Raw genomic sequence first — 26166 nt, forward strand, 5'->3', positions numbered from 1 at the left:
TTTAGATGATACTCCTTAGGTGCCGCTTGATATCAAGAACAGATGCAAACTCTCAACATGATGTTAGGACGGGAGGCACATAGTTATAGTAATGAATCGATCATTGATCGGTAAACCTTTTGATCAACTGGTTTGTCCTCCTTGGTGAGATCAACATGTCCACTTGTAGCCATGGGAGTTTTCATACCTTTGCACTCTTACATGTTGAACTTTTTGATCAAGTCCTTGGTATACTTCGTTTGAGAGATAAACGTACCTTCTCTCATTTGTTTGGTTTGAAAACCAAGGAAGAATTTTAGCTTGCACATCATGGACATCCCATACTTCTCGAACATTAAACTTCCAAACTTCCCACTAAAACGTGGGTTAGTAGATCCAAAGAAAATAAAATCCACGTAAATTTGGCACATGAACAGTTTTCCATTAACTCTTGATACGTCTCCATCATATCTACTTTTCCTAACGATTTTGCTCTTGTTTTAGACTCTAATTTGCATGATTTGAGTGAAACAAATCCGTACTGACGCTGTTTTTAGCAGAACTACCATGGTGTTGTTTTTTGTGTAGAAATAAAAGTTTTCGGAGTTTGACGAAACTTTCTGGAGATTTTTTATGGAATAAAAGAAAAATACTGGAACCAAGACCCATTGGAGGGGAGTCCCCATGTGCCCACTAGGAACCACGACGTGACACTCTCTTGTGGCGCGACCTAGGGGGTAGTGGGGCCCTCGGGGCTCCGCCGAACCTATCTCCAACACTATAAGTTCCTATTTTTGGAGAAAAAGTAGGAGAGGAAGTTTCATTGCGTTTCATGATATGGAGCCACAACCACCTCCTATTCTTCATTGGGAGGCCAGATCTGGAGTCCGTTTGGGGCTTCGTAGAGGGGAATCTTCGGTCTTCATCATCACCAACACTCCTTCATCGCCAATTCCATGATGCTCCCCACCGGGAGTGTGTAATCCCTTCATAGACTTGCTAATTGGTGAGGAGCTGGATGATATTCATCATGAAATCGAGTTAGTTTTGTTAGCGCTTGATCTGTAGTATCAACTATGTTCGGAGATTGCTGTTGTTATGACTTTGCCATGCTTAATGCTTGTCACTAGCTCCCGAGTGACATGATTTCAGATCTGAACCGTTTATTTTTTCACCAATATATCTATGTTCTTGATCCGATCTTGCAATTCATATACACCTACTCAAGGTCGTCAGAATCGTGATTCTGAATCGGATCGGAGCTCCGTTGGTAGGATCGTGAATCGTAGAATCATAACTACTAGGATCGTAGAAACTTAGATTCTATGAGCAAAATCGTAGAATCGAAGGGGCTAGTTTAGATCGTAAAGTCGTAAGATTCTAAGACTTGAGTCATGATTCTCACAACTTTGCACCTACTACGTGTTAGGATCCGTATACCCCAAAATGACAATAATTGGGATACTTTCCGGTGAGTACCGTAGTATGAGGAGTTCATGTATTCACTATGTGTTAATGCTTTGTTCCAGTTCTCTATTAAAAGGAAATCTTAATATCCCTTAGTTTCATTATGGACCTCGCTACTACTGTAGGGTGGGACAAAAGATGTCATGCAAGTTCTTTTCCCTAAGCACGTATGACTATTTACGAAATACATGCCTACAGTATATCGATGAATGAGAGGTAGTTCTATGCCGCCCTATGTGATGACTCATACATGATGTATATCATCCAACAATATCATTGATTTAGTGCCTATGAGTTTTCCACATATTGTTCTTGCTAAGTTACTACTGTTGCTACTGTTGTTACAACTGCTACAAAACTGTTGGAAATATGCCCTAGAGGCAATAATAAAATGGTTATTATCATATTTCCTTGTTCATGATAATTTTCTATTATTCATGCTATAATTGTATTAACAGGAAACACTAATACATGTGTGGATAAATAGATCACAATTTGTCCCTAGCAAGCCTCTAGTTGGCTAGCTCGTTGATCAATAGATGATCATGGTTTCCTGATCATCGACATTGGATGTCATTGATAACGGGATCACATCATTGGGAGAATGATGTGATGGACAAGACCCAATCCTAAGCATAGCACTAGATCGTGTTGTTAGTATGCTAAAGCTTTTCTAATGTCAAGTATATTTTCCTTCGATCGTGGGATTGTGCAACCCCCGGATACCGTAGGAGTGCTTTGGGTGTATCAAACGTCACAACGTAAATGGGTGACTATAAAGGTGCACTACAGGTATCTCCGAAAGTGTTTGTTGGGTTGGTACGGATTGAGATCGGGATTTGTCACTCCGTGTGACAGAGAGGTATCTCTGGGCCCACTCGGTAGAACATCATCATAATGAGCTCAGTGTGACTAAGGAGTTAGTCATTGGATGATGTGCTACGGAACGAGTAAAGAGACTTATCGGTAACGAGATTGAACAAGGTATGGGGATACCGACGATCGAATCTCGGGAAAGTTCTATACCGACAGACAAAGGGAATTGTATACGGGATTGATAGAATCCTTGACATCGTGGTTCATCCGATGAGATCATCATGGAACATGTGGGAGCCACCATGGGTATCCAGACCCCGCTGATGGTTGTTGTCCAGAGAGGTGTCTCGGTCATGTCTGCATGCCTCCCGAACCCGTAGGGTTTACACACTTAAGGTTCGATGACGCAGGGTTATAGGGAATTGTTATGCGAGGTTATCGAAGGTTGTTCGGAGTCCCGGATGAGATCCCAGACGTCATGAGGAGCTTCGGAATAGTCCAGAGGTAAATAATTATATATAGGAAGTGAGGATTTGGTCGCTGGAATTGTTTCGGGCGACACCGTTAATGTACCGGGACCACCGAAAGGGTTTCGGGGGTCCACCGGGAGGGGCCACCAGCCCCAAAGGCTAGCATGGGCCAAAAGGTAGAAGGGAACCAGCCCATAGTGGGATGGTGCGCCTCCCACCTAGGCCCAAGGCGCCACAAGAGAGGGAAGGGGGAACTCTCGTGCAGATGGGCCTAAGGCCCATCTGGGGTGCGCCACCCCCCTCTCCCTTGCCCTCGCCACCACCACCAGCCCTAGATGGGCCTTCCGCACCCTTTGGGGGTGGGAACCCTAAAGGGGGCGCCCCCTCCCTCTCCTCCTATATATAGTGGTGCTTTTGGCTGATTTGAGACACACGAAATCTCTCTCTCGGTGCAGCCCTGCTTCTCCTCTTTCTCCTCTCCCACGGTGCTTGGCGAAGCCATGCCGGGAGACCTCGTAGTTCCACCGCCACCACGCCGTCGTGATGCCGGATCTCTCCCTCAACCTCTCCCTCCTCCTTGCTGGATCAAGGCGTGGGAGACGTCACCGGGCTGTACGTGTGTTGAACGCGGAGGTGCCGTGATTCGGCACTAAGATTGGAACCGACCGCGATCTGAATCGCTGCGAGTACGACTCCATCGACCATGTTCATAGTAACGTTTCTGCTTAGCAATCTTCAAAGGTATGAAGATGCTCTACAATCTCTCTCGTTGCTGGTCTCTCCATAGATAGACCCTTGTATGGCGTAGGAAAATTTTGAATTTACTATGTTTACCCAAAAGTGGCATCCGAGCCAAGGTTCTATGCGTAGATTCTATGCACGAGTAGAACACAAAAGTTGTGGGCGCTGATTTTGTCAATTGCTTGCCGCTACTAGTCTTATCTTGATTTGGCGGCATCGTGGGATGAAGCGGACCGGACCGACTTTACACGTACTCTTACATGAGAATGGTTCCACCGACAGACATGCACCAGTTGCATAAGGTGGCTAGCGGATGTCTGTCTCTCCCACTTTAGTCGGATCGGATTCGATGAAGAGGGTCCTTATGAAGGGTAAATAGCATTGGCATATCAATGTTGTGTCTGTCACTTAGGTAAGAAACGTTCTTGCTAGAAACCCAAATCAGCCACGTAAAACTTGCAACAACAATTAGAGGACGTCTAACTTGTTTTTGCAGGGTATGCTATGTGATGTGATATGCCAAAAGGATGTGATGTTGCATATGTGATGTATGAGATTGGTCATGTTCTTGTAGTAGGATTCACGACTTGCATGTCGATGAGTATGACGACCGACAGGAGCCATAGGAGTTGTCTTAATTTATTGTATGAGATGCAACGCCATGTTGATTACTTTACTTTGTTGCTAAACGTTAGCTATAGTAGTAGAAGTAATAGATTGGCGTGACGACTTCACGGAGACACAATGATGAAGATCATGATGATGGAGATCATGGTGTCATGTGGGTGACGATGATGATCATGGTGCCCTCAAGATGGTGATCAAAGGAGAAAGATGATAATGGCCACATCTTATTGCTTAGAACGACAGTAGCAAAGATAAGATGATCCCTCATGAAAATTCCGAGAAAGTATTCCCCTAAGTGTGCACCGTTGCGAAGGATCGTTGTCTCAAAGCACCACGTGATGATCGAGTGTGATAGATTCTAACGTTCGCATATAACGGGTGTAAGCCAGTTTACACATGCAGAACACTTAGGTTGACTCGACGAGCCTAGCATGTACAGACATGGCCTCGAATACGGGAGACTGAAAGGTCGAACATGAGTCGTATGGTTGATACAATCAGCATGGAGATGCTCACCATTGATGACTAGTCCGTCTCACGTGATGATCGGACATGGGCTAGTCAACGTGGATCGTGTAACACTTGGATGACTAGAGGGATGTCGATCCAAGTGGGAGTTCATTAGATGAACTTAATTATCATGAACATAGTCAAATAGATCTTTGCAAATTATGTTGTAACTTACGCTATAGCTCTACAATATTTGATACGTTCCTGGAGAAAATATGGTTGAAAGATAGAAGTAGCAATTTTGCGGACTCGACCCGTTAACTGAGGATTGTACTCATTGCTAAACAGAAGGTTTATGTCCTTAATGCACCGCTCGGTGTGCTGAACCCCAAGCGTGATCTGTGGATGTTGCGAACATCCGACATACACCTTTTGATAACTACATGATAGTTCAGTGCATATTGCTTGAATGACTTAGAATTAAGGCATTAAAGACATCTCGAACGTCGCGGGACATACGTGATGATCCAAGAGATGAAATTAGGATTTCATGCTCGTGCCCTTGTTGAGAGGTATGAGACCTCCGACAAGATTCTTTGTGTGCAAAGTAAAGGAGAAGAGCTCAATCATTGAGCATGTGCTCAGATTGTCTGAGTACTACAATCGCTTGAATCAAGTGGGAGTTGATCTTCAAGATGAGACAGTGATAGTTCTCCAAAGTCACTGACACCAAGCTACTAGAGCTTCATGATGAACTATAGCATATCAAGGATGGATATGATGATCCTTCAGCCATCCGCTATGTTTGACACCGCAGAAGTAGAAATTGAATAGGGGCATCAATTATTGATGGTTTGTGAAGCCGCTAGTTTCAAGAAGGGAAATGGCATGAAGGGATACTTCATTAAATGCAAACCAGTTGCTGCTCTAGTGAAGAGACCCAAGGTTGAACCCAAACCCGAGACTAAGTGCTTCTGTAATAAGGAGAACAGTCACTGAAGAGGAACTACCCTAGACACTTGGTAGATGAGAAGGCTGGCAAAGTCGACAAAAGTATATTGGATATACATGATATTGATGTGTACTTTACTAGTACTCCTAGTAGCACCAGGGTATTAGATACCGGTTCGGTTGCTAAGTGTTAGTAACTCGAAATAAAAGCTACGGAATAAACAGAGACTAGCTAAAGAAGAGGTGACGATGTGTGTTGGAAGTGTTTCCAAGGTTGATATGATCACACATCGCACACTCCCTCTACCATCGAGATTAGTGTTAAACCTAAATAATTGTTATTTGGTGTTTGCGTTGAGCATAGACATGATTGGTTTATGTTAATGGAAAATACGATTATTCATCTAAAGAGAATAGTGGTTATTCTGTCTACTTGAATGATACCTTAAATGGTCTTGCACCTAGAATGAATGGTTTATTGAATCTCGATCGAAGTGATACACATGTCCATAATATTGTTGCCAAAAGATACAAAGTAGTAATGATAGTACCACTTACTTGTGGCACTACTGCTTGAGTCATATTGGTATAAAATGCATGAAGAAGCTCCATGCTGATGGATCTTTGTACTCACTCATTTTTGAAACGTTTGAGACATGCAAACCATGCCTGTTGGTATAAACGCATGAAGAAACTCCATGCGGATGGATCATTTGACTCACTTGATTTTTGAATCACTTGAGACATGCAAATCCTACCACATTGGTAAGATGACTGAAGATGTCTTTTTCCAGTGAGATGGAACAAGAATGTAACTTGTTGGAAGTAATACATTTTGATGTGTGCAGTCCGATGAGTACTGAGGCACGCAGTGGATATCATTATGTTCATACTTCACAAATGATTTGAGTAGACACTAGTGTATTTACTTGATGAAACACAGGTCTGAATCTGAATTATTGAAAAGTTTCAAGTAATTTCAGAGTGAAGTTGAAGATCATCGTGACAAGAGGATAATATGTCTACGATGTGATCATGGAGGTGAACATATATATCTGAGTTACGAGTTTGGTAAACCTTTAAGACAAGGTGAAAATTGTTTCACGTGAAAAATGTTTCACAACTCATGCCACCTAGAACACCATAGTATGATGGTGTGTCCGTATGTCATAATCGTGCACTATTAGACATAGTGCATAATATGATATTTCTTATCAAATTACCACTATTGCTTATGGGTTAGGCATTAGAGACAACCGCATTCATTGTAAATAGGGCACCACGTAATTCTGTTAAGATGACACCGTATGAACTATGGTTTAGAGAAACCTAAGTCGTCATTTCATAAGAGTTTGGGGCTGCGATGCTTATGTGAAAGAGTTTCAGCCGGATAAGCTCGAACCCAAAGCGGATAAATACATCTTCATAGGACACCCAAAACAGTTGGGTATACCTCCTTTATCAGATCCGGAAGCAAACATGTTTGTTTCTAGAAACGGGTCCTTTCTCGAGGAAAGGTTTCTCTCGAAAGAATTGAGTGGGAGTTTTGGTGGAAACTTGATGAGGTTATGTGAACCATCACTTCAACCAGTGTGTGTAGCAGGGTGTAGGAAGTTGTTCGTGTGGCGCCTACACCAATTGAAGTGGAAGCTAATGATAGTGATCATGAGACTTCAGATCAAGTTACTAGAAACCTCATAGGTCGACAAGGTCACGTACTGCTGCTACAGAGTGGTGCAGTAACCCTGTCTTGAAAGTCATGTTGTTGGTCAACACTGAACCTACGAGCTATGGAGAAGCGATGGTGGGCCCGGATTCCCACAGATGGCTGGAGGCCATGAAATCCGAAGAGAGGATCCATGTATGAAAACACAGTATAGACTTTGGAAGAACCACTTGATGGTCATAAGACTATTAACTGTGAATGCATCTTTAAAAGGAAGACAGACGGTGATGGTGAAAATTCACCATTAAGAAAGCTCGACTTGTCGCGAAGATGTTTCTGACAAAGTTCAAAGAGTTGACTACAATGAGACTTTCTCAATCGTAGCGATGCTGAAAGTCTATTGGAATTATGTTAGCAGTTGCTGCATCATTTATGAAATCTTGCAGATAGGATGTAAAGAAATTGTTTCCTCGACGGTTTCCTTGAGGGAAGGTTGTATGTGATACAACCAGAAGATTTTGTTGATCCTAAAGGGTGCTAACAAGTATGCAAAGCTCCAGCGATCCTTCTATGGACCGGAGCAAGCATCTCGGAGTTGGAATATACACTTTGATGAGGTGATCAAAGTTTTTGGTTTTATAAAGTTTATGAGAAACTTGTATTTCCAAAGAAGTGAGTGGGAGCACTATAGAATTTCTGATGAATATATGTGGTTGACATATTGTTGATCGGAAATAATGTAGAATTTCTGCAAAGCATAAAGGGTTGTTTGAAAGGAGTTTTTTCAAAGGAAAACCTAGATGTAGCTACTTGAGAGTTGAGCATCAAGATCTATAAAGATAGATCAAAGTGCTTAATGGAACTTTCAACGAAATGCATGCCTTGAGAAGTTTTTGAAGGAGTTCAAAATAGATCAACAAAGAAGGAGTTCTTGGCTATGTTGTACGGTGTAAAGTTGAGTACGACTCAAAAGCTAGACCACGGCAGAAGAAAGAGAAAGGACGAATGTCGTCCTCTATGCATCAGCCGTAGGCTCTACAAGTATGCTATGTCGTGTACCGCACCTAAAGCGTGCCTTGCCATCTGTCAGTCGTGGGGTACAAGAGTGATCCAGGAATGGATCACTTGACAGCGGTCGAAGTTATCCTTAGTAACTAATGGACTAAAGAATTTTCTAAATTATGGTGGTGATTAAAGAGTTCGTCGTAAAGGAGTTACGTCGATACAAGCTTTGTCACTAATCTGGAGGACTATGAGTAGTAAACCGGATTTGTATAGTGGAGCAATCATTTGGAATGGTTCCAGATAGGGCGTAGTAGCATCTATAGGATGACGTAGAGATTTGTAAAGCACATAGAAATCTGAAAGGTTCAGACTCGTTGACTATAAACCTCTCTCACAAGCAAGACATGATCGAACCCCAGAACTGTATGGGTGTTGAATTCATTGCAATCACATAGTGATGTGAACTAGATTATTGACTCTAGTGCAAGTGGGAGACTGTTGGAAATATGCCCTAGAGGCAATAATAAAATGGTTATTATCATATTTCCTTGTTCATGATAATCGTCTATTGTTCATGCTATAATTGTATTAACAGGAAACAGTAATACATGTGTGGATAAATAGATCACAATGTGTCCCTAGCAAGCCTCTAGTTGGCTAGCTTGTTGATCAATAGATGATCATGGTTTCCTGATCATCAACATTGGATGTCATTGATAACGGGATCACATCATTGGGAGAATGATGTGATGGACAAGACCCAATTCTAAGCATAGCACTAGATCGTGTTGTTAGTATGCTAAAGCTTTTCTAATGTCAAGTATATTTTCCTTCGATCGTGAGATTGTGCATTTGCCAGATACCATAGGAGTGCTTTGGGTGTATCAAACGTCACAACGTAAATGGGTGACTATAAAGGTGCACTATGGGTATCTCCGAAAGTGTCTGTTGGGTTGGTACGAATCGATATCGGGATTTGTCACTCCGTGCGACGGAGAGGTATCTCTGGGCCCAATAGGTAGAACATCATCATAATGAGCTCAGTGTGACTAAGGAGTTAGTCATGGTATGATGTGCTACTTAACGAGTAAAGAGACTTACCGGTAACAAGATTGAACAAGGTATGGGGATACCGACGATCGAGTCTCGGGCAGGTTCTATACCGACAGACAAAGGGAATTGTATACGGGATTGATTGAATCCTTGACATCGTGGTACATCTGATGAGATCATCGTGGAACATGTGGGATACACCATGGGTATCTAGACCCCGCTGATGGTTATTGGCCGGAGAGGTGTCTCTGTCATGTCTGCATGCCTCCCGAACCCGTAGGGTGTACACACTTAAGGTTCGATGACGCGAGGGTTACAGGGAATTGTTATGCATGGTTACCGAAGGTTGTTTGGAGTCTCGGATGAGATCCCGGACGTCATGAGGAGCTCCAGAATAGTCCGGAGGTAAAGAATTATATATAGGAAGTGAGGATTTGGTCGCCGGAATTGTTTCGGGCGACACCGGTAATGTACCGGGACCATCGAAAGGATTTCAGGGGTCCACCGGGAGGGGCCACCAACCCCAAAGGCTAGCATGGGCCAAAAGGTGGAAGGGAACCAGCCCAGAGTGGGATGGTGCGCCTTCCACCTAGGCCCAAGGTGCCACAAGAGACGGAGGGGGGAAACCCTAGTGCAGATGGGCCTAAGGCTCATCTGGGGTGCCCCACCCCCTCTCCCTTGCCGTCGCCGCAACCACCATCCCTAGATGGGGCTGCCGCACCCTTTGGGGGTGGGAACCCTAATGGGGGTGCCCCCTCCCTCTCCCCCTATATATAGTGGAGCTTTTGGCTGATTTGAGACACATGAAATCTCTCTCTCGGCGCAGCCCTGCTTCTCCTCTTTCTCCTCTGCCACGGTGCTTGGCGAAGCCCTGCCAGGAGACCTCGTAGCTCCACCGCCACCACGCCGTCATGATGCCGGGCTCTCCCTCAACCTCTCCCTCCTCCTTGCTGGATCAAGGCACGGGAGACGTCACCGGGATGTACATGTGTTGAACGCGGAAGTGTCGTGTTTCGGCACATAGATCAAAACTGACCGCGATTTGAATCGCTGCGAGTACGACTCTATCGACCGCGTTCATAGTAACACTTCGGCTTAGCGATCTTCAAAGGTATGAAGATGCTCTACAACCTCTCTCGTTGCTGGTCTCTCCATAGATAGATCCTTGTATGGCGTAGGAAAATTTTGAATTTACTACGTTTACCCAACAAAAATTGCTATCATTGTTACCGTTACTATTGCTACTTTTACCACTACTACTGATCAATGTGCTACATATACTAAAACTCCAAGTGTGGTTGAATTGACAACTTAGCTGCTAATACCTACAAATATTATTTGGCTCCACTTGTGTCGAATCTGTAAATTTGGGTTAAATACTCTACCCTTGAAAACTATTGCAATACTATATACTAGTGGGTTATCAACTCTTTTAGTGAATAAGGTAGCATCAATTTTACCAATCTCAAAACCCTTTTCAATGAGAAACTTCGTTAGGCATTTGTACCAAGCTCGAGAGGCCTATTTAAGACCATATAAAGCTTTACAACCTTTATAAACATGATTAGGTTTCTTACGGTTCACAAAGCCGGGAGGTTTTTTGACATAAACTTCCTCCTTAATTTCACCATTTAGAAAAGCACTTTTGATATCCATTGGTAAAGAGTAATATCATGGTGATTGGCATAAGCGAGAAGAATATGAATGGCTTCAAGTCTAGCAACTGGGGCATAGATCTCACCATAGTCCATACCTTCGACTTGCGTGTAACCTTGAGCTATGAGACGTGCCTTGTTGCATACCACTTGGCCATCTTCATCTTGCTTGCTCTGAAACACCCATTTTGTACCAATGATGTTGTGCTCGTCCTTGGGTTTCTCCACGAGTGTCCAATCGTCATTCCTCTTGAAGTTACGTAGCTCTTTGTGCATGGCATTCACCCAATCCAGGTCTTGAAGTGCTTCTTCTACCTTCATAGGCTCAATGCTAGAGATCAACGAGTAATGCTCACAAAATTTAGCTAAATGAGTTTCGGAGCGAGTGATTCTCCTGGTTTGTATGTCACCGAAGATTTGATTTAGTGGATGATCCTTGTCCACTCTTGCTCGAACTCGTGACAACTTTTTCTTGTGGGATGGTGGAGCTTCCTCCTCATCATCTTGTTTGTTGTCGTTGTTGTTGAAGGTGTCTGTAACAACCCGAGACCGACGATCCAGAAGATTTCCCTTTTATTCTATTGCTGCCGTGTGATTAGATTCTTTGTCGCATTCATCATCGCATCATTCGCATCATCCACATTGTGTCGGCACTCCGTTACCGCTAGTTTTCAAAACTTGCATCCGTAGTAGTTGCCGGTTCTTTCCGTTTTTTCGTTGACCGTTCTAAGACCAACCACACACGCACGCGCCCGCGATAAAATCTTGCTTTTAAAGGTGTGTATAAAATATTGTCGGATTGGGTTGAAACTTGGTGTGTGGTCTTATTTTAATTTAGGTAGGCCACCTGCCAAATTTCATCGCAATCGGACTTCGTTTTATACCCGAACGGTCGACCGTAGCGGCACCGTCATCGGTTTATCGTCGGATGTTTTTTGGTGTTTGAAAATCTCGTTGCTGGGCCGCAAACTTACTCTCATCTTGGCCCAACATCCTACACATCCCAATTAGCCTACCTAATCCAACCCCATGTCTAGAGTCGTCCGATTGCGATCGAACAGCTCGAATCGGGCTGAAATCCCCTAACCCTAGCCCTGTTTTCTATAAGTAGACACCTAACCTCTCTCCCACCTCGGTTCCCATGCCACCCCAAATCCAAGCCACCACCGATCCATCCCCTCTCCTCCTCTTGCCCTCCTCCCACCAACCGGGCCCGCCAGGCCCGAAGCCGGCCCTCCCGGCCCGGAGCGCCCGGCCGCCACCGCGAGCCAGCCCTTGCCTCGCTCTGCCTCGAGCTCCCGAGGGGAGGCATGAGGCCAAGCCGAAGCTCCTCTGCCGCGTGGATCCTGCAACTCCCGCCGCAGTGGTGCCTCGCCGTCGACGTAGGCTGCCGCCGCCAGCCAGAGTCCGCCGCCATCTCGAGCCCTCATCGCCAGCCGCCGCATCGCCATTGCGCGAGCGTCGCCGCCTCGATGCAGGATCTGGATCGCCAGATCCGCTCCTCCCGTTGACCCCGAGCGCCAGCCTGCGCCTCGGCCAAGCGGCCAGGTGAGCTGGCCCAGCCAGCGCTTGCCTCGCGCCAGGCCGGCCCAGCTCGAGCGCCCGAGCCGGCCCACCTCCTCCAGATTGCCACGACCCAGTTCTACCTCTCCACCGAGCCGACTCAAGTGGCCTCTCGTGAGCCCCGGTTATCCCTCGCCCACGGTGCATTATAGCTATCGTGTGCCGCTCTGTTCAGCCCAATAGTAGCAGATTCGGCCCGTATTTATTATCGTGCGATTTTATTAATTTCAGAAAACATGCATATTTTAAAACGTCCGTAACTTTTAAACCGTGCGTCGGATCGAAACATGGTATATATGTAAATCATGTAGAATTTTGTAGACTAATATTTTCCAACTTGCATGCATATTTAAAACTGTTTGACCCACTGTTTGCATAGTTTTGCGTGCCGTTATGTTTAGGTGATTTATTCCGTAGCTATTTATGTGTGCATCCCGATTGCTCAATCCTAGTATGTAAAGTGTTCATGTTTTTTGCAACATATTTCCATGCATGGTAAAAATAGTTGTCTTGCTGTTTTCATGTAGGTGGCACAAATAGTTTGCTATGTCGGGTTTAGGTCATATTCTCACATATATGTGGTGGCACTACTTTTATTTAGAATCCCGCATATTATATATGTTTTCGGGGTAGAAAAATCCGTAGAATTTATCTGTGCATTTAGTGTTATCTTTTGAGCAAGTTAGCGTGCATGATATTTTTCCATGATGCCCTTTTCTTTATTTTGTGTGAATTATTCCGTGCATGATATGAATTAGTTGTGAACATGCGATATGGCCTTGGACATGTGTGTTAGCCTCTGGTATTTTTTGGTTGCTATAGAAATCTATGTTTAGGTGTTGTTGTTTGTTGCCAACCTGCTTGAAAATAGTGTTGTTTTGAGATGCTGAAATATTAATTCTGAAATCTGTAATATTTTGTTGTTGTCTTGCCATGAGATTTTCTAGTGTTCTACAACCCCTTTGGGGTTGGTGCAATGGAGTTAACTGCAGTGCTTAAGATTCTCTAGCATTCTGTAAATTTTCATGCCATTCTATGCCCCATAGAATATAGTTTTACTGCTCCCAATATGCCTTCTGGTTGAAAACTGCATTGTCAAAAATTGTATTTTCACTAAGTCTAAAACTGTGTGCAACTTGCCATTTTGTGAGCTCAGTTACTAGTGATCCATGTTTCCATGCTATTTGTATTTAGTAGGGTGTTGTTTTGCATCTTGACCACTACTGCCTCATGCCTTGTTTGAGCATTTTAGAATTATGTAGCTTGTTGTTTTCGGGTGTAGAAAATGCCATGTTGCTGTTTTTGGCAGATTGTAGTTATATCTTGTTTTGCTTGTAATGGTTGAACCGTTGCTCCGTTTGGAACGTGTCATATATGAAACTTGCTTAGAATCTCGTGTAGTTTCATAATATGTTGCTGCCTTATTGGTTTGGAATGCTTGTGGCTGTTATTTGCATACATATTGCATTCATGGCATGATATCTGGATATATGTAAACGGACTAGAATGATGTGTAGAATCACATAAACCACTTTATTCTGCTGTTTAACAAATATTAAAACATGTTAGTTCAGATCTGGACAGATTTCAAAATTAACATATGGGTTCATTTCGGAGATGCTATATGTTGTTTGTGACTTCATTTAAAATGCCTAGGTAGGTAGTTTAATTACGCTTCACCTCGTGCCATGTTTAACAACATTTAATATTGACGTGTACCTAAACTGGAGTGAATTAACTAATTCAAACATGGAGTTTCGTTAATATGCAACTCGTTGCATATTCAGCTTCACTTAATGTGTAGTGTTTGATTGTTGTGAATTGCCATGACATGCCTTGCATAATTGAAATGGACATGTATCATATTAGGGTGTGCATCATATCGTGCATGTGCCGTGATGAATATCATGTGTTGATTGTTGTTCCGGTTTGTTTCTTCTTGATAGAGTTCCACAAGTGTGTCAGAATGTGACGATCCGTTCGAGTACGACGGTTCGTGTGCTTCGGGGATTCGTTCTTCTTCCAAGAGGGATGTGACAACCCCAATGGAAGGTTGGAAATATGCCCTAGAGGCAATAATAAAATGGTTATTATCATATTTCCTTGTTCATGATAATCGTCTATTGTTCATGCTATAATTGTATTAACACGAAACAGTAATACATGTGTGAATAAATAGATCACAATGTGTCCCTAGCAAGCCTCTAGTTGGCTAGCTCGTTAGTCAATAGATGATCATGGTTTCCTCGCCATGGGCATTAGATGTCATTGATAACATGATCACATCATTGGGAGAATGATGTGATGGACAAGACATAATCCTAAGCATAGCACTAGATCGTATGCTAAAGCTTTTCTAATGTCAAGTGTCTTTTCCTTCGACCGTGAGATTGTGCAACTCCCGGATACCGTAGGAGTGCTTTGGGTGTATCAAACGTCACAACGTAACTGGGTGACTATAAAGGTGCACTACGGGTATCTCTGAAAGTGTCTGTTGGGTTGGTGCGAATCGAGATCGGGATTTGTCACTCCGTGTGATGTAGAGGTATCTCTGGGCCCACTCGGTAGAACATCATCATGAGATCAATGTGACTAAGGAGTTAGTCACACAATGACGTACTACGGAACGAGTAAAGAGACTTACCGGTAACGAGATTGAACAAGGTATAGGTATACCGACGATCGAATCTCGGGCAAGTTCTATACCGACAGACAAAGGGAATTGTATACGGGATTGATTGAATCCTTGACATCGTGGTTCATCCGATGAGATCATCGTGGAGCAATTGGGAGCCACCATGGGTATCCAGACCCCGCTGATGGTTATTGGCCGGAGAGGTGTCTCGGTCACGTCTGCCTGTCTCCCGAACCCGTAGGGTCTACACACTTAAGGTTCGATGACGCTAGGGTTATAGGGAATTGTTATACGAGGTTATTGAAAGTTGTTCGGAGTCCCGGATGAGATCCCGGATGTCACGAGGAGCACCGAAATGGTCCGGAGGTAAAGATTTATATATAGGACGGATGGTTTCGGACACCGGAAGTGTTTCGGGCATCACCGGTAACGTACCGGGACCACCGGAGGTGGCCCCGGGGGTCCACCGAAAGGGGGCAACGACCCCGGGAGGCTAGATGGGCCAAGAGGGGGGGAACCCTAGCGCAGGTGGGCCTAAGGCCCACCAGAGGGGTGCGCCACCCCTGCCCCCCTGGCCGCTGCACCTCCCATCTGGGGGGCTGCCGCACCACCTAGGGTGGGAACCCTAGGGGTGGCACCCCCCTTCCCCTTCCCCTATATATAGTGGGAACTTTTGGCCATTGGGAAACAGCCGTTTCCCTCCCCCTCGGCGCAGCCCTGCCCTTCTTTCTCCTCCTCTTTGTCGGTGCTTGGCGAAGCCCTGCCGGGAGACCTCGTCTCTCCATCGACAACACGCCGTCGTGCTGCTGGAGTTCTTCCCCAACCTCTCCCTCCTCCTTGCTGGATCAAGGTGTGGGAGACATCACCGGGCTGCACGTGTGTTGAACGCGGAGGTGCCGTGGTTCAACACTAGATCGGAATCACACTGCGATCTGAATCGCCGCAAGTATGACTCCATCAATCACGTTCTAGTAACGCTTCCGCTTAGCGATCTTCAAAGGTATGAAGATGCACTCACCCCTCTCTCGTTGCTGGTCTCTCCATAGGAAGATCTAAATATGCGTAGGAATTTTTTTTCATTTATGCTACGTTACCCAACAGTGGCATCCGAGCCAGGTTTTCTATGCGTAGATTCTATGCACGAGTAGAACACAAAAGGTTGTGGGCGATGATTTGTCAATTGCTTGCCGCTACTAGTCTTATTCTTTTCCGGCGGTATTGTGGGATGAAGCGGCCTGGACCGACTTTACACGTACGCTTACGTGAGACTGGTTCCACCGACAGACATGCACACCGTGCATAAAGGTGGCTAGCAGGTGTCTGTCTCTCCTACTCTAGTCGGATTGGATTTGATGAAAAGGGTCCTTATGAAGGGTAAATAGCTTTGGCATATCATCGTTGTGGCTGTCATGTAGGTAAGAAAGCGTTCTTGCTAGAAACCCAAATCAGCCACGTAAAACTTGCAACAACAATTAGAGGACGTCTAACTTGTTTTTGCAGGGTTTGACCTGTGATGTGATATGGCCAAAGTTGTGATGTTGCATGTATGATGTATGAGATGATCATGTTATTGTAATAGGTTTCACGACTTGCATGTCGATGAGTATGACAACCGGTAGGAGCCATAGGAGTTGTCTTAATTTATTGTATGAGATGCAACGCCATGTGCTTACTACTTTTACTTCATTGCTAACAGTTAGCTATAGTAGTAGTGATAGTAGTAGTTGGCATGACGATTTCACGCAGACACGATGATGGAGATCATGATGATGGAGATCATGGTGTCACGCCGGTGACGATGATGATCATGCCATGCCTGAAGATGGAGATCGAAAGAGCAAAGATGATAATGGCCATATCATGTCACTATATGATTGCATTGTGATGTTTATCATGTTTTTCATCTTATTGCTTAGAACGGCGGTAGCACAATAAGATGATCCCTCTTAAAATTTCGAGAAAGTATTCCCCTAAGTGTGCACCGTTGTGAAGGATCATTGTCTCGAAGCACCATGTGATGATCGGGTGTGATAGATTCTAACGTTCGCATACAACGGGTGTAAGCCAGATTTACACACGCGAAACACCTAGGTTGACTCGACGAGCTTAGCATGTACATACATGACCTCAAATACAAGAGACTAAAATGTCGAACATGAGTCATATGGTTGAATACGATCAGCATGAAGTTGCTCACCATGGTGACTAGTCCGGCTCACGTGATGATCGGACACGGGTTAGTCAACATGGATCATGTATCACTTAGATGACTAGAGGGATGTCGATTTAAGTGGGAGTTCATACTTAATTTGATTAAACGAACTTAATTGTCATGAACTTAGTCTAAAAGTTGTCTTTATAAATATTGTAGATGGCCAACGTCAACCTCAATTTCAACGCATTCCTAGAGAAAAACAAGCTGAAAGATGATGGTAGCAACTATGCGGACTGGGTTCGCAACTTGAAGCTCATCCTTGAAGCAGCTAAAAAGGCTTATGTCTTTGATGCGCCGCTAGGTGACCCTCCCGCTCCCGCAGTAGCCCACGACATTCTGAACGTCTGGCAAACGCGGAGTGATGACTACTCTCTGGTTAGGTGTGGCATGTTATACAGTTTAGAAACGGGGCTCCAAAGGCGTTTTGAGCAACACGGTGCATATGAGATGTTCCAAGAGCTGAAGCTAGTTTTTCAAGCTCATGCCCGTGTCGAGAGATATGAAGTCTCCGACAAGTTCTTTAGCTATAAGATGGAGGAGAACACTTTTGTCAGTGAGCACATACTCAAAATGTCTGGGTTACACGGTCGTCTGACTTCACTTGGAGTCAAACTTCCGGATGATGCTATAATTGACAGAATCCTCCAGTCTCTCCCACCAAGCTACAAAGGCTTTGTGCTTAACTACAACAAGCAAGGGATGGAGAAGACCATTCCCGAGTTGTACTCGATGCTCAAGTCTGCATAAGTAGAAATCAAGAAAGAGCATCAAGTGTTGATGGTCAACAAGACCACTAGTTTGAAGAAGGGCAAGGGTAAGAAGAACTTCAAGAAAGACGGCAAAGCCGTTGCTGCGCCCAGTAAGCCAGATGCCGGGAAGAAAAAAAAGAATGGACCCAAGCCTAAGACTGAGTGCTTCTATTGCAAGGGAAAGGGTCACTGGAAGCGGAACTGCCCCAAATACTTAGCGGACAAGAAGGCCGACAACGTTAAAGGTATATGTGATATACATGTTATTGATGTGTACCTTACCAGCACTCGTAGTAGCTCCTGGGTATTTGATACCGGTGTTGTTGCTCACATTTGCAACTCAAAGCAGGAACTGCGGAATAAGCGGAGACTGGCAAAGGACGTGGTGACGATGCGCGTCGGGAATGGCTCCAAGGTCGATGTGATCGTCGTCGGCACGTTACCTCTACATCTATCGTCGGGATTAGTTTTAAACCTTAATAATTGTTATTTAGTACCAGCTTTAAGCATGAACATTGTATCAGGGTCTTGCTTAATGCGAGACGGCTACTCATTTAAGTCAGAGAATAATGGTTGTTCTATTTATATGAGTGATATGTTTTATGGTCATGCTCCGCTGGTGAATGGTTTATTCTTGATGAATCTCGATCGTGATGTTACGCATATTCATAGTGTGAGTACCAAAAGATGTAAAGTTGATAATGATAGTCCCACATACTTGTGGCACTGCCACCTTGGTCATATCGGCGTTAAGCGCATGAAGAAGCTCCATACTGATGGACTATTAGAGTCTCTTGACTTTGAATCATTTGACACATGCGAACCGTGCCTCATGGGCAAGATGACTAAGACTCCATTCTCAGGAATAATGGAGAGAGCAACCGACTTATTGGAAATAATACATACTGATGTGTGTGGTCCAATGAACGTTGAAGTTCGCGGTGGCTATCGTTATGTTCTCACTCTCACCGATGATTTGAGTAGGTATGGGTATATCTACTTGATGAAGCACAAATCTGAGACATTTGAAAAGTTCAAGGAATTTCAGAGTGAGGTCGAGAATCAACGTGACAGAAAAATTAAGTGTCTACGATCTGGTCGTGTAGGAGAATATTTGAGTCACGAGTTTGACACACACCTAAAGAAGTGTGGAATCGTTTCACAACTGACGCCACCTGGCACACCGCAACGCAATGGAGTGTCTGAACATCGTAATCGCACTCTATTAGATATGGTACGATCTATGATGCCTCTTACCGACTTACCGCTATCATTTTGGGGATACACATTAGAAACTACATCATTCACTTTAAACAGGGCACCGTCGAAATCCGTTGAGACGACACTGTATGAACTATGGTTTGGCAAGAAACCTAAATTGTCGTTTCTTAAAGTTTGGGGCTGCGATGCTTATGTGAAGAAACTTCAACCAGAAAAGCTCGAACCCAAAGCGGAGAAATGCGTATTCATAGGATACCCTAAGGAAACTATTGGGTATACCTTCTATCTTAGATCCAAAGATAAAACCTTTGTTGCCAAGAACAGATCCTTTCTAGAGAAAGAGTTTCTCTCGAAAGAAGTAAGTGGGAGGAAGGTAGAACTTGATGAGGTAATTACACAGGATAGTAGCACAACGCGGATGGTTTCAGACACCGGAAGTGTTTCGGTCATCACCGGTAACGTACCGGGACCACCGGAGGTGGCCCCGGGGGTCCACCGAAAGGGGGCAACGACCCCGGGAGGCTAGATGGGCCAAGTGGGGGAGGGAACCAGCCCCTAGGTGGGCTGGTGCGCCCCCCCCACTCAGCCCATGGCGCAGGAAGAGGGGAGAGGGGGGGAAACCCTAGCGCAGGTGGGCCTAAGGCCCACCACAGGGGTGCGCCACCCCTCCTCCCCCCTCGCCGCCGCACCTCCCATCTGGGGGGCTGCCGCACCACCTAGGGTGGGAACCCTAGGGGTGGCACCCCCTTCCCCTTCCCCTATATATAGTGGGCACTTTTGGCCATTGGGAAACAGACTTTTCCCTCTCCCTCGGCGCAACCCTGCCCTTCTTTCTCCTCCTCTCTGTCGGTGCTTGGCGAAGCCCTGCCGGGAGACCTCGTCTCTCCATCGACACCACGCCGTCGTGCTGTTGGAGTTCTTCCCCAACCTCTCCCTCCTCCTTGCTGGATCAAGGTGCGGGAGACGTCACCGGGTTGCACGTGTGTTGAACGCGGAGGTGCCGTGGTTCGGCACTAGATCGAAATCACACCGTGATCTGAATCGCCGCGAGTACGACTCCATCAACCGCATTCTAGTAACGCTTCCGCTTAGCGATCTTCAATGGTATGAAGATGCACTCACCCCTCTCTCGTTGTCGGTCTCTCCATAGCAAGATCTGAATATGCGTAGGAAACTTTTTGAATTTATGCTACGTTAGCCAACATGCAATTCTCCCCCTTGTAATCTTTCCTTGTGTGGAAACCTAGATATGGTAATGTGTAACACCCTAATTTTTCAAACCTTTTCTTTTCAAAATATTTTGAAAAGCACTTGCAATTTGGTGGATTTTCAAGTTCTCAAAGCAAGTTGGATTATGAAATCTTTGAATTCTTGTCTCAAACAACCCAAAACCATTTGCTTCATACTAAAACCCTTCTGAGATTTATTTGCAATACTTTCTTTCATTAAATAATTCTCTTTTTCTATTTTGGGAATTATGCCTTCACTATGGGTTGTGAAGCAACCTATAGCTTGGATGAGCTTTAAGACCCAAAACTTTTGCAACATTTTCTCAATGTTATGTGATTTCAAAATATGCAAAAATATTTCTTTGTCCAATGGATAATTATGGCCAGAATAATTATTTATTATCTTACGAGAATTATCCCTTTGTGAAGCAACTCTATGATTCTTTTTTTGAAAAATTCCCAATAAATTCCCGTAGTTACTAGGGATCATATATGGTTCCAATATGTAAAAACATCCCATGGCCCAGTACAAATTTTGAGCAAAAACACTGTGCTAAGTTTCTGCTAAAACATGACCTTTGTGAAGGAAGTGCCAGCTAGGAGTGCACAATGAACCTGCAAATTTTTGGGCATGTGTGCACCACCAAAAGACACTTCCCCACCAAAATACACTGGTAGCAAAGCTTGCAATTGAGTGCTAGAAGCTCATTTGTGTTCTGGACCAGAAATTTGGTTTACAAAGGAACTATATTCATTTGATCTTCAAACCTTGCCAAAGTTTGCCAGTTTAGAGTCTTTTCTATGCTGATTCCATTGGACATCTTAGTTTGCTCTAATCCCAACCCCGTTGAGATCCAGAACCTCCCAAAGTCTGCTGGCATAAATTGTTGATCATTTTCCTAGTCACAGCAGAGCTTGTATGCTCAGGCTAGCACTGGATGGTGACTAATGGAGGGATGGCCGACGCTATGGACAAGGTCTCAAGGCTTGTGTGGCATCAGGGTGGCCACAACTGTTGTGATCATGGTGTTGGCATGCCACAGAGCGCGCTCTGCGCAGCTCCAATGACAGCTGAGCCGCCCCGAGCCGTCAATCGCTCCCCCTTGTCTGAAGCACCGACGAGGTCCCTGGTAGCCACGTGGCACCTCCCGAAACCTCTGGTTTGCCGGGGAAGGCAGCCGGCGCTCCCGGCCAAGCTCCGCCACAGGCAACATAGTGGGCTTCGGCCATTGTGGTCGTCCGCACGCCATTAATGGCTCCGGACCGTCCCGTCTCCCGTGACCTCCTCCATCACCTCACCACCGCGCCGCGACAGCCAGCTCGCCGTCCTTGCTCCAGTGGCAAGCCCGAGCCTCGCCGCTTCGGGAGACCTCGGTAGCGCTCGTCGTTGGCCTATTTAAGGCGCTGCCCGAACCCCTCCTAGCTCCCACCCCTCTCCTCCACCTCTGGATTAGCCCTAGAGCCCCCCAGCCAGAGCCGGGAGCTCGTCTCCCTCAGCTCCGGCGAGTTGCTCCGCCACCAAATCCCCTTTGTCGCCAGCCTCATCCGCCCCTCCCCAGTCCAATCCAAGGCCACCATTGTGTTCCTTGGGTCCCTCTGGTGCTCCTCGAGCCGTCGAAGAGTTGAATCCCTACCGGAACCGTCGTCGTCGATGACCACCGTAGCCTCCACCCGCCGGAGAAAGAGGGGCGACGCCGTCCGTCCACCTTCGGAGGAGCTACGGGTATAGGGAGGATCACCGTCGAGCGCCCGTTCCATTCCCATCATCTTCCAGCCTCGCCGCCTTCCCTATCGCCGGTGAGCGTCACCGGTGATCCGCCCTCCTCTGTTCCCCTCCTCTCTCTTTGTTTTAAAAAAAGGCAGGCCCCACCTGCCAGGGGCTGTGGCCTGCGGCCGAAGCGTTAAGTGGAGGAGCCCCTCCACTTTACGCCTTCGACGTGCCCCCCAGGTTTTCTTTTCTTTTATTTATTTTAGTTTTTAACAGAAACTTTGATCATTTAAATCTTTTTATCTACAAGTCCAAATCACTTGATTCTTTTTGCATTGGGTTTGTATTGAAATTCTTTACAATCTGGTAAATTTTGGTAGTTGTCCCACACTCATAGAATTTCTGGTTAATAAAAAGGTATTTAATGCTTTTCCCTTTGCTACTTAAAATACATTTTCAGAGGGAAACTTTTAAGACCAAGAGTGTTTGAACAACCCCACTGATCAAGGCAATCCATCATATCCATGTGATGTAGTTTTGCATAGCATAGCTCACATCCTCATGCATTAAACTTGCTTAACTTACTAAGAAAATAATGATTTAATAAATGATCATATAGATATATATGCTTATGATTATGAGTTACTATGGTTGCTATGATATGGTGGATGATCATGAGTCACCTGACCGGGCATAATCATACAACCACCTCTTGCCGGTATAGGAAGGCCGTGACTTGGGCTGTCTGCGTGATCTCTCACCGATATGCCCCAAAGAGGGAGGGTTATGCACGCGTGCCACCTTGGCCTGGTGGGCGGTGATAACTCTGTTAGCCCAGTTAAGATGACTTGGGCCCGTCCCCGTTTGGGACAGTTTGTTTGGCCACGACGGTGGCAGGTGTCATGATGACATAGGTGTCATGAGGACACAGGGCCACCCAGGGCAGGACTCCGGAAGGGAGTGGTTGCCGGGGATATGATGAGAGAGTCACGGGCCAGACAAGTTGCATTGGAGCAATGCTGGTCCACCCGAATGGGATCACGAGGTCAGTGCTCTAGAGTGTGGGTAAAGTGTGCAACCTCTGCAGAGTGTAAAAACTATTCGAATAGCCGTGTCCACGGTAATGGACGGCCCGACCAGACCTCAGTAGATGGTCACCCATGTGGATGTTAGTAATGATGGAAGAACTCTCAAGTTGAGTGGAGATGCTTGATGAGCATTCCGGTGGTTGTGAGACAACCTCGGACATGAGTAAGTGGCTGTTATAAAGTCAAGCGGTATTATTCTTAATTTGTTGCCATGCTATTGTTTGCTGCATTGCTTGGTTCTTATGAGCTTGCGAGTACAATCAAAGTACTCACCTGGCGTATCATGCCAGATGCAGGAGAAGCCGAGGACGGAGGTCCTGATGATGCGTACTAGGAAGTGTCCACAGCAGTGTCCCTGTGTATGGGGTTGCCGCTATATTCCGCTACGCCGTAGAAGTACTTAGCAGTTTCGAGGCCACACTATGTCTCATAAATAATGTAGATATTGTGCTGTACCAAGGGTGCCTTTGGCCTCGCTATCATTGTAAGATATGCTCTTGTAACACTATGCTATCAATAAAGTGAGTTTTGTTCTGTGCCAAGTTGTTGAGTGTTTACACAAGACATGATCTCTGGGTTGGAAACACTGGTAATCCGATTCGTTGAATCGGGGTGCCACAACGCTTGGTATCAGAGCCACGCTGACTGTAGGACACCCTAGTACCCGCGTTATCACAACGAGTAGTACAGGGTCGTGAGTATGCTTTTGCTTGTTGCATTTGGATGATGCATTTGATTGCTGCATGGCATGCATCATGATTCATTGTGTTACTAACCTTTTGCTTTGTGAGTGTAGATGGCACCAGTTCCGTATCATTTCCAGTATGGTCCTGCACCATCCTCCTTCCCAGCACTGTTGCAGAACGTCTTCTTTCGACTGTACCCGGATGGCGAGGAACCAGTGTACCAGGTGTTTCGGGAGCAGCTTGCCGAGTCGGTGTACGAGTTCCATGCTCAGGCTTACCTGGTTGTCAGCTCGGATATCGGCAGCTATTCTCGCTTTACTCAGGGCGGAATGGATTCTACTCCGGAGACGGCAATCCAGTTTGCTACGGTGGGGGCTCTCACTGACTTGCGCTACCACGAGGTGGAGATGTAGACTCATCCAGGTTTCTTCCATTACCCCACCTTGTCGCCTCCGACACGGCGAGTCATTTTTGCTCCCGTAAACCCGGCATGTGACCGTGTGACTGATGTGACTGATGTTTCGCAAAACCTCAAGAGTTCAATCAAGGATGGAGACAACACGTGAAGGAAGGGTTAGAGAAAATCTACTCCTTCAACGTCTTCAATGTTGAACGTAGGTTGAACTTCCTCCCTAGCTTGGGTTTTCTCCTTAGCTTGGTCCCTGGCTTCCGTGACTTCTACTCTTTTCAGATCAGCATCTACTTCTGCATGAACTTGGTGAAGATCATTCTCCCCAACAGATTCCTGAGACATCTTTGCTCTAAATCTGCGGCAGACAACAAGCTCGAAACGAAAACAGAGGAAAATTGCGTGATACGGAGATCAAAACCTTCGGGCGACTATATATTGATTTTTTTTGGACCAGAAGGAGTGCTCCACAAGAAAACGGAGCCCGGGAGGCACACGATGTGCCCACAAGCTTGCCCTCCGCCACCAGGGGGTAGGGGGGTGGCAGGGCTTGTGGCCGCCTCGTGCGCTCTTCGGACTGCCTTTTGTTTTTTTAATTTTCCAAAAATTCCAAAACGGAGGAAATTTCCTATTGGAAAAGCATAGGAGTCCAATTTCTTACCGAAACAGATACCTCTTCGTTTTCAGGGTCTGAAACAGGCTGATAAACATCCCTTATATACTCCTCTGGAGTTATGACATTGATGATATTGGTCTCAACATTTATGGGAGTACCAGAGATGTAATGCTTAATTCTTTGCCCATTTACCACTCTAGGAAAATTTCCTTCCGTGTTATTGATTTTGATGGCACCGGAACGATATACTTCCTCGATAACATAGGGACCTTCCCATTTAGAGAGAAGCTTGAGTGCAAAGAATCTCAAACGAGAATTGTATAGCAAGACATAATCACCTACATTGAACTCTCGTTTCTGTATTTGTTTGTCGTGCCATCTCTTAACCTTTTCCTTGAACAACTTGGCATTCTCATATGCCTGGGCTCTCCATTCATCTAATGAGGTGATATCAAACAACCGCTTCTCACCGGCAAGTTTGAAATCAAAGTTGAGCTCTTTGATTGCCCAATAAGCTTTGTGTTCCAGCTCAAGAGGTAGATGACAGGCTTTACCGTAAACCATTTTATACGGTGACATGCCCATGGGATTCTTATAAGCAGTCCTATAAGCCCATAGTGCATCGTCAAGTTTGCTAGACCAATTCTTTCGAGATCTATTGACGGTCTTTTGTAGGATCAACTTGATATCCCTATTACTCAACTCCACTTGACCACTAGACTGAGGATGATAAGGAGATGCAACTCTGTGGTTGACATCATACTTAGCGAGCATCTTGCAGAAAACACCATGAATGAAGTGTGAACTGCCATCAGTCATCAGATATCTAGGGACTCCAAATCTTGGGAATATGACTTCTTTAAGCATCTTAATAGAGGTGTGGTGATCAACATTTTTAGTGGGGATAGCTTCTACCCACTTAGTGATGTAATCCACAACAACTAAGATGTGAGTGTACCCATTGGAACTCGGCAAGGGTCCCATATAATCAAAGCCCCACACATCAAATGGTTCAATGACAAGTGAATAGTTCATAGGCATTTCCTGACGCTTACTGATATTCCCTATTCTTTGCCATTCGTCACAAGACAAGACAAACTTACGGGCATCCTTGAAGAGAGTGGGCCAATAGAAACCTGATTGTAATACCTTATGGGCAGTTCTATC

This window comes from Hordeum vulgare, chromosome 4H (assembly GCF_904849725.1).
Source record: "Hordeum vulgare subsp. vulgare chromosome 4H, MorexV3_pseudomolecules_assembly, whole genome shotgun sequence".
Classification (NCBI taxonomy): domain Eukaryota; kingdom Viridiplantae; phylum Streptophyta; class Magnoliopsida; order Poales; family Poaceae; genus Hordeum; species Hordeum vulgare.